Genomic DNA, 15,096 nt, shown 5'->3' on the forward strand with positions numbered 1-15,096 from the left:
TCAGTTCTTGTAGCCATGTTGATTATATGGCTAGTCCAGGTCAGTTTCTACTCAATGATAACTCTAATATATTAAGTGGTAGAATCAGAAATGGTAATGTCACTGAATGTCAAAGGGTGATGGTTAGATCCTCTTTGTTCATGTAGATAATTGAAGAGCTGCCCAGAAGCTATAAACTCAAATCCCATCAATAAAATTGCGTGAACCTTGTAATTTATGGACTAGCACTAGGAAGAAACAAAGCCACCCACTGTATAAAATCTTAATTGACACAATATTTTATTTATGTAGTTCTTTACACAGCCATCAGACATCTCAAAGTACTTCAAAGCCAATTAGGTCCTTGTGAAGTGTAGTGTCTGTTATAGTATAGGAAACACAGCAGCCAATTTGCATACAGACGGTTCCCACAAGCAACATAATCAAATAATCTCCTTTTGTAATGTTGGTTCAGGGATAAATACTGGCTAAAAACATTAGGAATACATCTATACTCTTCTCCAAACAGTGCCATAGAATCAGGTACACCTATCTAAGCAGGCAAATGGGGCCTTGTCAATGTCTCACTGAGAGGTGGCTCCCAGACAGTGCAGCACTGCACTAGGAGCATAAGTCTTGACTTCTATGCATAAAGTTGATCGCTTCTCGGCCTTTTGGCTAAGATCAAGTGTCTGTTCTTATCAGGAGGGGTGTTGAGTTGCGAGTCATCAGAGCTAGTGGAGATCATCGATGGATCGTGATTGGATGTTGGAGGATCATTTGGTTGTGCTGACCTGCTCTTGGTGGGTTTTCATGCTGGCTTCAGCCTAACGCCATCACCACCAGAAGAAGAGACAGAGCGCCGTCGGTAAAGATACCATGATCACCAAGGTGGTTCTCCCAGGACGAGGTTAGGATCAAGTATCTGTTCTTATCAGAACAGGTTGCGAGTCATCAGAGCTAGTGAGGAGATCATCGCTGGATCATAATTGGACGTTGGAGGATCGTTTGGTTGTGCTGACCTGCTCTTGGTGGGTTTTTATGCTGGCTTTGGCCTAACGCCAATTCAGGGATCAGCCAACCTCAGAGCTATGGCCTCAACAGCTGCCCGCAGCCCTGGGCAGGGGGTTCGAAACACAGTCCGGGTGACTGTGAAGAAGGTAGAGGATCGTACACCAGTCGACCGCATCCTGTTGATTAAGAAAGTACTGTTGGGATGCTGTGGATTCACCGCAGCAGACGTGTACTGCCTGCAGGATTTCCCTGGGGCAGGCTACTTTGATGTGACCTTCAGAAGCGTGAAGCAGTGCGAACAGCTCCTGAAGGTTTTCAAGGAGAAGGAAGGGGAGCCACTTTTTTCCATCTTGTCGGCGACCCCATTCTGTGTGCTTCCTGCACAGAGGAATCGGGTTGTTACAATCCATATGTACAACCCCTACGTTCCAGCGCCTGATGTCCTGACCTTCCTGGGAGGGTACGTCCAAGTTGAGGGAGAAGTCACTGATGTGATCGACCCCTTTGGGATCTGGACCAGTAAGCGGCAGGTCAGGGTAACTCTGAGGGCCGATGATAGTGGGAACATCCTCCACCCACCCTCGAGCTTCACAATTGGAGGGAGCAGAGGCGACCTGACATATGCAGGGCAGCCGAAAGTGTGCCGAACCTGCGGGAAGTCGGGACACATGGCGGCGGATTGCAAGGTGACCATCTGCAGGAACTGCAAACAGGAGGGTCACTTGACTAAGGACTGTCAGGAAGAAAAGAGCTGCAACCTGTGCGGAGAGGCGGGCCACATGTATAAGACCTGCCCAAGACAGGGGGGGTCCCACTTACGCACAGATGGCGGGAGGTGGCAATGTGAGCCGTGGACCCCCAAAGACCAGCGAGGTCCAACCGGACAGCAGGGAAACGGAGTCTGGTGACACCCAGAAAGAAGAACAGGCTGGAGTGGAGGAGGGGGCAGCCAGCGGAGAGACACAGCAGCTGATCCTAGCTCTAGCCGGGCAGATGGAAGAAATGGAGGAGGAGGTAATCAAGCAGGCGGAGGAGTGGATACCTGTTAAAAACAGGAAGAGAAAATCCTGCCAGGCCCCCAAAGCCTCCCAGCAAAGGGGGAAAAGAGGGAGGGTCGGCCAGCTCTTTGGATGGGGAAGATGGGCGCAAAGAGGGTCATCACGACCAGAAGTAGAGACAGAGCACCGTAGGTAAAGAGGAGGGCATTTCCTCCCAACCAGGAAACAACAGACCCCCCCGAAGTCCACCCTCAGGGGGTACCCACTACCCCACAACTACAGGCAACTGAGAGGTGTGATCCTCTGACAGTCCCATTGTCAGACCCAGAACTGGACAGTGAGGACCCTTGCCTTGGCTCAATGACACCAGAGCGGGTAAATGACCCCAGTGAGGAGCTGGATAGCTACCTCAGCCCAGCGAAGGTCCAGCAGTTCGTGCTTACCTTGTGGATATAGACAGCTACCCCAGAGACAGGACAGTCAAATGGACAATGGTAACCCCCATAAACTGGGGGCTAAAGAAGTTTCCTTTGCTTTCATATAAGAGGGCACCCACTCAGTAGGTGGGTTCCGCTGAAGCCACAGCTAAATACTAAGAGACTGGATGGTTAATAAAGGGAACTGTAAATAGGATAACTATAAATTCGATTAATTCAATCTGTTCTTTGTAATGTTAATACATGCAATGTATATATCTATGAACGACATGGCAAATTGTACAAGTACCAAAGATTTATTGCTATGAATAAAGTATATTTTGAAATATAAAAAAATAAAGTTAAAAGTCACACAACACTCGGCTATAGTCCAACAGGGGGCCCATGCAAAGCACCAAGACATGGCTTGGCTGGTGGTGAGAAGGGCTCTGCCCGTGAGATCCTTTATGCATGCCCGGACGCTCTACCGCACTGCACACTGCCCTCGAAGCGGCTGCGGGGGGAACGAGACTGTCACACACCTCCTTCTGGAAGGTGGCTATGCAGAGGAAGTCTGGAGAGGAATGCAGTGGTGTTTGTCGAGGTTCGTCCCGAGCAGTGCCGTGACACGGGACTCCGTGCTCTACGGTCTGTTCCCCGGGACGCACACCGAGACGAACATCAACTGTGCCTGGAGGATCATCAACTCGGTGAAAGACGCTCTCTAGATGGTCCAAAACCTGTTGATCTTCCAGCTGAAGGAGTTGACCCCGACTGAGTGTTGCAGACTGGCACATTCCAAGGTCCAGGACTATGTGTTGTGGGACGCGCTGAAGCTTGGGGCAGCTGCTGCCAAGGCACGGTGGGGTAAGACCACCGTGTAACATCTGCCTGCCTAAAGAAGAACAGGGGGCCCCGCGCAGTCATTTGGGCTCTGCTGACACCTCAGCTAAAAATGTAATCGTACAGACCTGTAAATAGGAACGATTACTCTGTTTTCGGTATGCAAACAAATGGAATGTTTACATATGTATGGCATGTCCAGTTGTACAGATCATTAAAGTATTTTATGAATAAGGAAGAACAGGGGGCCCATGCAGTCGTTTGGGCTCTGCTGATGCCTAGCAAAATATATGGGCATATGATTGAGAAATGCACAGACCTGTATATAACAATGATAAATTCTGATCTGTGTATGTAAATGTTGACATATGTATAGCATGACCAAATGTACAGACCATCAAATCATTTTATGAATAAAATATATTTTTGAAATAAAAAACAACAGGGGGCCCATGCAGTCATTTGGGCTCTGCTGGTACCTCAGCTCAATGTAATCGCACCAACCTGTAAATAGGAATGACTACTCTGTTTCAATACACGAAAAAATGGAATGTTTACAGATGTATGGCATGTCCAGTTGATTAGATCAAAATATTTATGAATAAAGTATATTTTTGAAATAAAAAAAAGTCCAACAGGTTTATTTGGAAGCACTAGCTTTCAAGGCGCTGCCTCTTCATCAGGTAGTTGTGGAGCAGGACCAGAAGACACAGAAATTATAGCAAGAGGATTACAGTGTCACAGAGGTGTAATGTTATATTAACCAAACAGGTTAAGTCTTGCATCTTTTAGGAGGGGATATGTTGGTTTAGGCCCTTTAATATGCAAATTCAAAATCTCCTTTTAAGTTACATTCTCCAGCTGCCTTGAGCCAGAACCTTGTGACTTGAAGGTGAGAGAACTACCAACTGTGCTACTGCTGAAACAGAATAACAGCCTCCAGGAAAGGGAAGTTAATCTGATCATGACATATGTTTGACTCCTGACTACACCTTGCAGCAAGCTCTTCCATTATAAACAATCCTTACCAAATACAACTGAAGGAAAAATATCTGACAAGCCCTAGGCATGTTGCAGTTTGCATTTCTACCCAGATGCTAATTATTCACGAATAGTCAAAACCATATTATTACAATCACTGGATTTGTAAAAGTAATTTTTCTTCCCTAAGGGATACACTAGTTTAGGTTATAATTAAATGTACATTTGAGTATGTTTATTGCAACAACTAGTTTGTAATAACAAGGTACAGCTAAATAATATTTTTGTTTACTCTCATGTGAAAATGAGAATGGAACGGGTTGGATTTGGAATTGTTAATTCTTCCTGCAGTGTCACATTTACACAGTGCTGTGATTAAGCAACTGTGTCCTGGACACGATACAAGAAAATGGAATGTTCACCTGCATGGAACAGCTAATATTTAGACACAACAACAATACTGGATAAAACCAGGCAGTGAGGTTTGGATTTCAGAGTTGGAAGGCTGAACGTAATTTAAATTTGAATGAACTGCCACCTAGCCATGGCAACCAATTTGGTTTAATCCTTCAAATGGCCACTTTAAAGTGTTTCTCTTCATACTGGATTAAACTGCTACCATAGCAACTGTATCTGCACCATTCCAAACTCAAAATGTTGGGCAAACAAAGAGAAAGAATCAAAATGCATCACCAGAAATCAAAAATGAAAGCAAAATACATTGGCCAATTGTTTAGGAAGGGATATTTGGGACTTGGTGCGAAGTGTATGGTTTTGTGGAAAAGTCCTTCTCGTAGCTGCGTTAATTGTAAAAGGAATGAATAATCTCGTTTGATAAAGTATAAGCAATCCCTCCCGTCGACAGCATTTATCACATCCTTCACAAATATCAGAAAAGAGCCTTCCTGCAAATGGACGGGCAGAATAGCAAGGAGCAAAGCAAAACTGCTTTCATAACACTTTTTCAGGTTAATACAGAAATAAATAAATCGACAGAGACAGAGAAGGAAAGAGAGACAACGTGATGGGAATTGAGAGGTCGGAACGTGGCAAGAGGCAGGTTTGGAAAAAGATTTTTAAAATAAAATCAAGGAAACTGGAATTCCTGTCATAAATGATGAGATGGAGAATTGGACACAAGGCAATGTAACAAAGGGTGTAATGTGGGACATAACGCTAGTGGACATCATAAGAGTTATTTTGTTGCCTTTTTAGCATGTAGCTCTGTTACATTTAAATTAAACTGTAGTACTGAGGAGTGGGCTGGTGGAGTTTGATTTTGATAAATGTGAGGTGTTGCATTTCGGTAAGACAAATCAGGGCAGGACTTACTCAGATAGGGCCCCAGGGAGCATTTTTGAACAAAGGGACCTAGGGGTGGAGGTGCATGGTTCTTTGAAAGTGGAGATACAGGTTGACAGGGTGGTGAAGATGGTGTTTGGCACTTGCCTTTATTGGTCAGTGCATTGACTATAGGAATTGGCATATCATGTTATGGTTGTACAGGACATTGGTGAGGCCACTTTTGGAATATTACGTTCAATTCTCGTCTCCCTGCTATAGAAAATCTGTCGTTTAAATTTCAAAAGGTTCAAAAAAGATTTACTGGGATGTTGCCAGGAATTGAGCTACAGACAGAAACTGGACAGGCTGAGTCTATTTTCCCTGGAGCATCAGAGGTTGAGGGGTGACCTTATAGAGGTCTATAAAATCATAAGGGGCGTGGATAGGGTGAATAGCCAAGGGTCTTTCCCATGGGAGTTCAAAACTAGAGGCTTAAGGTGAGAGGGGAAAGATTTAAAAGGGACCTGAGGGGTAACATTTTCCCACCGAGAGTAATGTGTGCATGGAATGAGCTGCCAGTGGAAGTAATGGAGGCAGGTACAATTACAACATTTGAAAGGCATCTGGATGGGTACATGAATAGGAAAGGTTTAGAGGGATATGGGCCAATTTCTGGCAATGGGACTAGATTAATTTAGAATATCTGGTCGGCATGGACAAGTTGGTCTGTTTCTGAGCTGCACAACTTTATGACTTGGTTAAAATTAAGGAGCCAAATACAAAGTTTCCTTGAGTGGTAGAAAAGGAATCACATTACTTACTGAACCCAAGAAGAAGAATAAAATGTGACGTCAAATACATGCACAAAGACATGTATGAAGTTTAAAAAGTATGTTTCTGGTGCAAAAAAGGGCAAGGATGTGCATCATTTTAAAAAGTCTTTGGAGTCCTTGGGATGTTATATTTTAACCTGACAGCTGTGACAAAATCTGTAATATCTTGAGTTTCTGGTGAATAGATTTTTCCCCATTTGCCTGTGTCAAATGATGACTGTAGAAAACATACTGTCCGGGTGCACAACTGCGCTGCCCAGGGCTGTAAGAAACTACAGAAGGTTGTGTGCACATCCCAGACCATCTCCCATCCATACACTTCCTGATGCCATGGAAAGGCTACCAACATCATCAATGACCTATTACACCCCAGTATTGCTCTCTTCCAACCTCTTCCGTCAGGCAGAAGATACAGAAACGAGAACATGCGCTGTTTGTCATAAGGCTAAGGGAGAGGGAGAGGTATAGAGTTATCCAGTCATAAATCTTCCTGTTCCTGTCCCCATCCAGAAGCCTTTTAAATGTTGTAACTGTACCCACCTGTACCACCTCGTCTCATCCCAGTTCTGTGGTACAAACCAATTTTTCTTCTCTGTTTTGCCCAAAAGCTGTGTTCCCTAAAGTTCATTTGTGTATTCCCATGTCTGGCATGATTGTTTTTTCAAGTTGGAAAATATTCATGAAAATTTCAACCAAATATGTGAAACTTCCAGAGACACGTACATGAAAGATGGCGGATGAATATTTCTTCTCACCTGAGCTTTGTTGCCTTTAGATAAAACTTTGGTTTTAGCTGAGACCATCTCTGTTTATCTCACATTGGTTTAATAAGGCTGGCTCAGAGTCAAAATGTGTGGTGCTGGAAAAGCGCAGCAGGTCAAGCAGCATCCGTGGACAGGAGAGTTGACATTTCCAGCATAAGCCTTTCATCAGGAATGTTGTAATTGTACCCACCTACACCACCTCCTCTCATCCCAGGTCTGTGCTGCAAACCCAGTTTCCTTCTCAAAATTGTCAGGTGGTCAATCCTAAGGCAGTGTTTTCTCCTTTTTTTTCCAAAAAAAACATTTTAGTCCATGAAGAGTCTCAGATATTAAAATCAGATGAAGGCAGTTGAAAATTGATCAGTCATTGTTTTACTTCTATCTTGATAGCAGATACATCTAAGCAACTTATTAATGATAATGTTTCAAAATGCTCAGAAAATTGATAAACTATGTATCCTTCCTTAATGATTTCAAGGAAGTTGAAAAATAAACCCAAGTGCATATCAGAGACCAGAGGCGACAATGGCAATATTAGGTGATCTGATCACCTGAGTTGATTTAATTGATTGTCACATGTATAGAAGTGAAAAGCTTTGTGAGCAGTATAGACAGATCATTGTATGTAAGGATATACAGATCATGGGGTGTTTAGACAGAGTGAAGCACAGGAGGTGCATGAAACAAGATCAGCATTAACAAGATCAACATTATTTGTTGAGTCCACTCATCAGTCTAATAACAGCAGGGAAAAAAGCTGTTCTTGTTTCTGTATCTTCTGCCTGACGGACGAGGTTGGAAGAGAGCAATACTGGGGTATAATAGGTCATTGATGCTGTTGGTAGCTTTTCCATGGCATCAGGAAGTGTATGGATGGGAGATGGTCTGGGCTGTGCACACAACCTTCTGTAGCACCCGGACGGTATGTTTTCTACAGTCATCATTTGACACAGGCAAACAGGTCAAAGGACTTTTGTAGAGGACTGTGATTTCTAATATACTGTCCTCATAAAATTATCTTAATTCTATCTTGATCCTCTTCCCCATCAATAGATTTCCAACGGCCAGCCACATTGTCTCTGGTGAAGGCAAATTGCAGATGCTGGAAATTTGAAATAAATCAGAAATTGCTGGAGAAACTCAGCAGATCTGGCAGCATCTGTGCAGAGAAAAACGCGATATGACTCCTTGGGTCTGCCAGAATCTGTGTTTCTCCGGCACTTCCTGATTTTATCACACAGCCTTTAAATTAGATTGGTCAAATAGTGTAATCTAACAGCAAATCATATTATCGTGAAGGGTTTTATTTTAGAAAAAGTAATTTCCAGTTCAGGATGCTTCCGAGTTAATGGTAGTTCTATTTGGCCTGGGGCTATCAGAAGTGTTTGCAATGTTGGCTCCATCAGGAATTGAAAATGTGTTGCTGGAAAAGCACAGCAGGTCAGGCAGCATCCAAGGGGCAGGAGAATTGACGTTTCGGGCATCAGCCCTTCTTATTCCTGAAGAAGGGCTCATGCCCGAAACGTCGATTCTCCTGCTCCTTGGATGCTGCCTGACCTGCTGCGCTTTTCCAGCAACACATTTTCAGCTCTGATCTCCAGCATCTGCAGGCCTCACTTTCTCCATCAGGAATTGTCCATCAGGGATGTGAAACACAAGAAAAAGGTTAAAGGTCCTTTTGCTGTCAATAGACTCCGTTAAAGAGTGAGTTTGCCCCTTGATTTCCTCTTAAACCAGATAAGACTCGTGTTTCCCTGTTAAATATTTGTTTGTGCATGTGCAGGAGATGTACCTATTAAGAAAATGGAGTACATCTCCAATATTATTGCTTTTACAAATTATGAAGTTCCTATCATGGCTTACACATTTCCTGAGCCCATCTCCATCCAATCATATTTGCATAGTTCGCATTCCAAGTTTGTACACGTGACTGTATCATCCAATCACATAATAACATATTGAGATCTCAACCAGTTATTAACCTACTCTGTTTATTTTCCCTTCTCAACCTGAAACAAAGTATTGTTTGTTTGGGCAATGAGCCCATCCTAATGAGTGTGGATGCTAACCGGAACTGAAAGAAGTGGGTTCAAATATTTTTAACCAACCTGTTGAGACATATTAGTCCACACTAGGAGAAAGTGAGGACTGCAGATTAGTGTCGAGAGTGTGGTGCTGGAAAAGCACAACAAGTCAAGAAACCTCTTCATCAGGAATAAAACGGCCTCATTCCTGATGAAGGGCTAGTGCCCGAAACGTCGATTCTCCTGCTCCTCGGATGCTGCCTGGCCGGCTGTGCTTTTCCAGCGCCACACTCTCGGTAGTAATATACACCCCTGGAGTGGGTGGGACTTGACCCCATGTTTCCAGTCCCAGAGGTAGGGACATGATCGCAAGAGCCGTCAGTAGGTTTAATATCCCCCCATCCCAAATCAGGTTTCCAAATCACAGGCTGCCCCTTGTCATCTCCAGCTGCGTGTTTGAAAGTTATTCATTGTAATTGGCATTTATTTATTTGGAAACCATTGAAATCTAGATGTTAGAAATTGAATTGGAAATACTGTCCATTTTGAGGGGCTTTTTCAACGGAGCCGTGCTTATTATTTAAAGGTGCGTGGATTTTGCAGCAAAAAAAAATCGAACCATCTCAGTACAAGAATTTGGAACTATGTGCCTCTTTAAATCGTAACTGCAGCTCTGTCCCTGTGCTGGCCAGCTCGGGGGGGGGGGGTACAGGGACAGGGTGACGTTGCTCTCAGAGTCTGGGAGGTGGTGCTGTTCTGTATTGGCTCCTGTTTTCCCGTCTCTCCACTCGCTTTTGGAGTATCGACAGTGAACACAGTCTCATCCCGGTGACTGTAGAGGGAAGCTTACAGCTCCTAGTCCGGTGCTGAGCCGTTCTGAGACTGAAGCCCAGTGAAGGTGGTTATAGAATGGCACCTCAGCAGAACCAGGTAAAATAAATATTAAAACTATTAATAAACGAGAGAGGGAGAGAAATAGAGAGGGCGAAGTTCAGTCCGAGTATTAAACCTCGGTGTCTTAAAGAGACACTAATCCATGTCATTATTACACACTGGACCGGGGATGGAAAATTACCCTGAAATCATCGCGGTCGCCAAATATCTCTTAGAAAAATTTCCACTGGGCTCCAACATCATTTATTTTGTTGAGCAAGTTGGGAGGCGAGATGTAAAGTGAAGATGGAAGTGAAAATGCAGCCCGCTTTTGGGGTTTATTTTTGTAATTTTTAATATATCTGTGACTGCGACACTCCGCTGCATTGTGAACCGAGCCCGTCAATGATCCGAGTTCGAGGGAGAGATGGATTGCTTCTTGTAAATATTTGCTGCTTTTAATGCATATAGTCCGCAGCTCGGAGCATCAACGGCGGAGCTGGGGGGCTGATTCCCTCGCGGAGTCTCCCACTGTTCGAGAGCATTCAACACATCATAATAGTCCCTTGCAATTTATAACAAAAAAAAATCAACAATGTGAATCTCCCGGTCACAAGTTCCATTTGAAGTACACGGCCGTGGGATGGGGAATGTGCGTGTGTGTGCGCGCATCATTGCATATTAAAGCATTTCGATGGGGGGGGGTATCGATCAGTAAAAGGGTTACAGCCAAAACGGCCCGGAGAACCTGGTGAAACGAACAGTCTCCATTCAGTGTGTAGGAAGTGTTACCACAGTGACCTGCTACACTGCAGCTACATTTCCTTTTACTGTACTCCCGAGTTCCAACGTCAGCGGGGAATTGGCCTGTGCCCTGCTTCATCTGCAAACCATTGAGGCGAGAAACTGTGTGGAATAATGATACTGGGGAAGTTTAAACTGAGATGGTGTGCCTGGGGCTGTGCCAACCTCTTGTACCGTCCTGGTAGCATTTTGAGTCGGTTAATTGGTCCCTAACTGGGAAGTTGACTGTCTCCCTGCGCGCGCGCACACTTTTTTTGTTTTACAAAAGACAGCATTTGCACGCTTTTTATGTGGCCAGTATTTTGTGTAGTCTTTATGTAGCTGTAAACCCGACGCGAATGTTGTCTTTCATGTATGTTCAGAAGCTGCAAGATCAAATGTTTGTAATACATCAGCTTGCAAGCTGCTTTGAACACTTTCCGAGGTCAGTTTCTGCACCGTCTCAATCAGGGAATGGATCCCAATCTCTAGAATTCTGGACAGAATACTGAGAAGCATTACACATGTGTCTTGAGCCTAGCTCCGGTTGAAGAGAGAGGGAGGGATGGGTAGGTGTACAGTAGAAGACGTCATTTGCTATGGAGCCCTGCCCTTTCTCTTCCCCACCCCCCCACAGGACAAGTTGGGCATTCTGTTTGTACATTCATCAGGATTGTGTGTCTTGAGAACTTGTGATAATGGATGAAGAGACCAGAGTAGTGCATGTGCTTTTGTGTGTGTGTGCGTGATTCCCCTGCACCAATTTATCTCAGCAATAATGTACCAAATAGACATTCTTCTTGATGTTCCAAGTATGACTGAATACTGTAGTGGCTTCTTATCCATCTGTGGGCTGACAGCATTGACACTGAAGCCAGGGTTTATAACTAACACTGTGTCAGGTGATGGTGGTGAATTGCTGCAGTCCATGTGTAAAAGCTACTTCTGCAATGCTGTTCGGAATGGAGCTGCAGGATTCTCAGTGAGTGAAAATGTTAGCAATACATCGTGATTCCAAGTCATGATGGTGTGTGACTCTGGGTGGAATGTGCAGGGAGCGCTGTCCTTGTGCATCTCCGACCCATGTTCTTCTAGGTACTGGGTCAAATAACCCTGGTCGGTTGTGAATCTGGTAGATGGACACACTGCTGCTACTGAGCTTCGATAGCAGCGGGGACTAATGTTTACAGGAGATGGATGGGGTGCCAGTCATAGTCTGCTTTGCTCTGGATGAGGTTGAGGTTTTTAATCTTGGAGCTGTACTTATCCAGGCAAGTAGATTAATCGCCATCACAAAGGTGCGGTTGCACTGTGTGTGGTAGTATCCTTACCTTGGAGCCAGGAAGCCAGGGTTCAGATCCTACCTGTTCCAGAGGTGTGCAATAACATTACTGAACGGGTTGATTAGAAAATAGGTTTTAAAAAGAAGTGTACCTTGGAATATTTTTTAAAAGGGTTGGTGAAATAATTAAGGAGAATGGGGAGCCATGAAAGTAATGACAGTAGTGGAGAAAGTTCTTGATTCAGAAAACCACTAAATCAAATCAAAATGGGTGGAGTTTAGGCAGGACTAGTGTCATACTCCACTAGTGGGTGTAGTTTCCATGTCATCTAACAGTTACATTGTTAGAGCATTAGATAAAAACATATTGGAGCTTAGAGCAAAGACAGTGTAATCATTGTGGTCAACTTTAATCAGCTTTTGACTGGAAAGGGTGGTCTAAAAGTTGAGTTGCAGAATGATTTTGTGACAGTTTCCTGGAGCAATCTGAAATGGAAGTAACTGGAGATAACATTATTTTAGAGATAATTTGCATGTCTAATAAGGCAAGGTTAATCAGTAATCTCACTGTATCCACTAGGATATAGTGATCATAATACAACTGAGTTCAATTTAAATTTCATAGCAAAGTCAAAATCACCATACAAACAACGATTTTAAAATTAAACAAAGGCAATTACTTGAGTGCAGAGGGAGAGTCAGCTAAGATTGACCTGGCTGTGGGTAAGTAGATTAGAAGCTATTTTATTGGATAGATGTTAAAGATGCAGTTGTGCATCAATGATCCCAAAGCAGACATTTTCAGCAATTCAGCCAGAACATTGTCGAGGGCCATTACCATTGGACTGTATCTGCACACTCAGACGTTTATAGATATCTTGAGGGCCAGATCAAATTAGCTGAAGTCTGGCATCTGTGATGTTGGGATCCTTAAGAGGAGACACAGATGAATCATCTACTCCAGGTGGTTGGAAATACTTTAGCCATGACTTTTACTCTCTCTAATATCTCTGACATTCAGGATAGACATGTTCATAGAACCCCCTCCTTTGGTTAGTTACTTAACTGTCCACCATTAATCACCACTAGTACAGCTGCAGAGATTTGTTTTGATCTGTTGTCTGCAGGATTGCTTGGCCCTGTCTATCAGAGGGAGGTGATGGACTAGCGGTGTCATTGCTAGCCAATTAATCTAGAGAGCTGTGTAATGTTCTGGGGACCTGGGTTCAAATCCTACGTTCAATAAAAACCTAAGATTGAGTCTCTAATGATGACCATGAAATTATTGTTTGGGGGGGGAGCGGTGGTAGAGGGAATATGTCTGCTTCATCACTGTCCTTTAGGGAAGGAAATGGCCATCCTTACCTGGTCTGATGGACATGTGACTCCAGACCCATAGCTATATGGTTCACTCTTAACCTCTGTGCTGTGGACAATTCGGGATGGGCAGTAACTGCAGGTCTAGCCTTTGACCCCCACAGATTGCAAATATATTACAGAAAATGCTGTTTCTACTATTTAGCCTTCCTTTCCGGGCTGCTACAAATTTTTATTGATGTTTGGTGCTGCCTTGATATGATCCTGTACAGCCAGAGTGAACCAGGATTGATCCCCTGGTTTGATACTCACCGTGGAGTGGTATAATGTGGGCCACAAGATTGTGGACTGGGCAGGAGTACACTTGTGTTGCTGCTGATGGCCCACAGAGCCTTGTAACTGCCCTGCTTTGTGCTCCTGCTCAGCACATTGGAGTGTGCCCTCTGTGAGGACATGGCTTCTATCTCCACAAGGACTCTGGCCACTGTTGACCAATACTGTCAATCCCAGATATACCTACAAGAGGGCAGTTGTTGAGAACAAGGTCTGGTTGGTATTTCTGATGGTCTGTAGGGGGCAGGAAGAAAACCAGACCTAGTTTGATAGGCTTATCCTTTAGAACCCCGAGCTGTATCAGTGGTGTGGTTCCTGAGCCACCCTTAGTGATGGCCATTGAGGTTCTGCCCTGTCACCCAGTGTAGAAGCTGTTCTTTGCTGTCCTCAGTGCTGCTTCTAAATTGGTGTTCAACACAACTGGGGAAGGACACTATATTGTAATTAGCATGAAGATCCTTTGCTCATATTTTGATCTAATATCATGAAACTTTTGGGAGTCAATGTTGAGGACCCCCAGCGATGCTCTCTCTCAACTGCATGCAACTGTTACTCAGTGCTAGGTTTGTCATTGCTCATGCTGCTGGGACAGGACAGACCCAGTACTGGTGATGGAGGAGTTTGGCACATGGTGCGGCTATCTATGTAAGAGAAGTTGCTTCACTATTTTTGTGGGACAGTTCTCCCAGTTTTGACAAGGCTCCAGCTGTTGGTGAAATGGACTTGGTTTGGCATGTCTTGTCCTGTGCCCAAGTCAGAGTGAGATGGCCAGTCTGTATCCTGCAGTGGCTTAGTACAACTGTGCGGCTTACTGGGCCATATCATTGGCCAGTTCAGAGTCAACCACAGCACTGTGGCTCGGGAATCATGAAGGCCACAGAATGTAAGAAAGGCAAATTTCCAACTATAATGGGCATTCATGGATCATATGGGTTATTTTGTGACAATTTTGTAGCTTCACTGTCACCATTATTAACCATTTTTAAAAAACTTCAGATTTATTCCATAGATTTAATTTTAAATTGTTAGATTCTGATTTGAATTCATGTTGACATTATTCTGGATTCAGTAACACAGCCACTGTGCTTATACCTGGGAGCTTTCATTGTACATAGAGCTATTCTCATTCTTGAAAAATGTTACTCTGTTATTTGATATTTAATTTATGTTAGGCGCTCAAAATGGAATTTTATTCCAATACAAAGCCAAGCAACAGGAGTGGACCATTTACTTGCCTTGAGTCTGTTCAGCTGTTTGCTTAGATCATTGCTGATCTACATCTTAATTCCTGCTTCCCTCCCCCACAGTTCAACACTGTCAATTTCCTTACCTAATTAAAATTTAATTTTAACTGGTTCCAAAATGAAAGCTG

The 15,096-nt window shown here is 43.9% G+C and overlaps 1 protein-coding gene across 1 annotated transcript in view; it reads left to right on the forward strand.

Annotated features, from left to right (window-relative positions):
- Nucleotides 1-9,889: 9,889 nt before the first annotated feature.
- The window catches only part of dusp14 (dual specificity phosphatase 14), a 35,798-nt gene continuing 30,591 nt past the window's right edge, over nt 9,890-15,096 (forward strand). The window contains exon 1 of the mRNA XM_072589783.1: nt 9,890-10,066. The gene's annotated coding sequence lies outside the window, so the exon portion shown is untranslated. The remainder of the gene's footprint in view (nt 10,067-15,096) is intronic.

This window comes from Chiloscyllium punctatum, chromosome 19 (assembly GCF_047496795.1).
Source record: "Chiloscyllium punctatum isolate Juve2018m chromosome 19, sChiPun1.3, whole genome shotgun sequence".
NCBI lineage: Eukaryota > Metazoa > Chordata > Chondrichthyes > Orectolobiformes > Hemiscylliidae > Chiloscyllium > Chiloscyllium punctatum.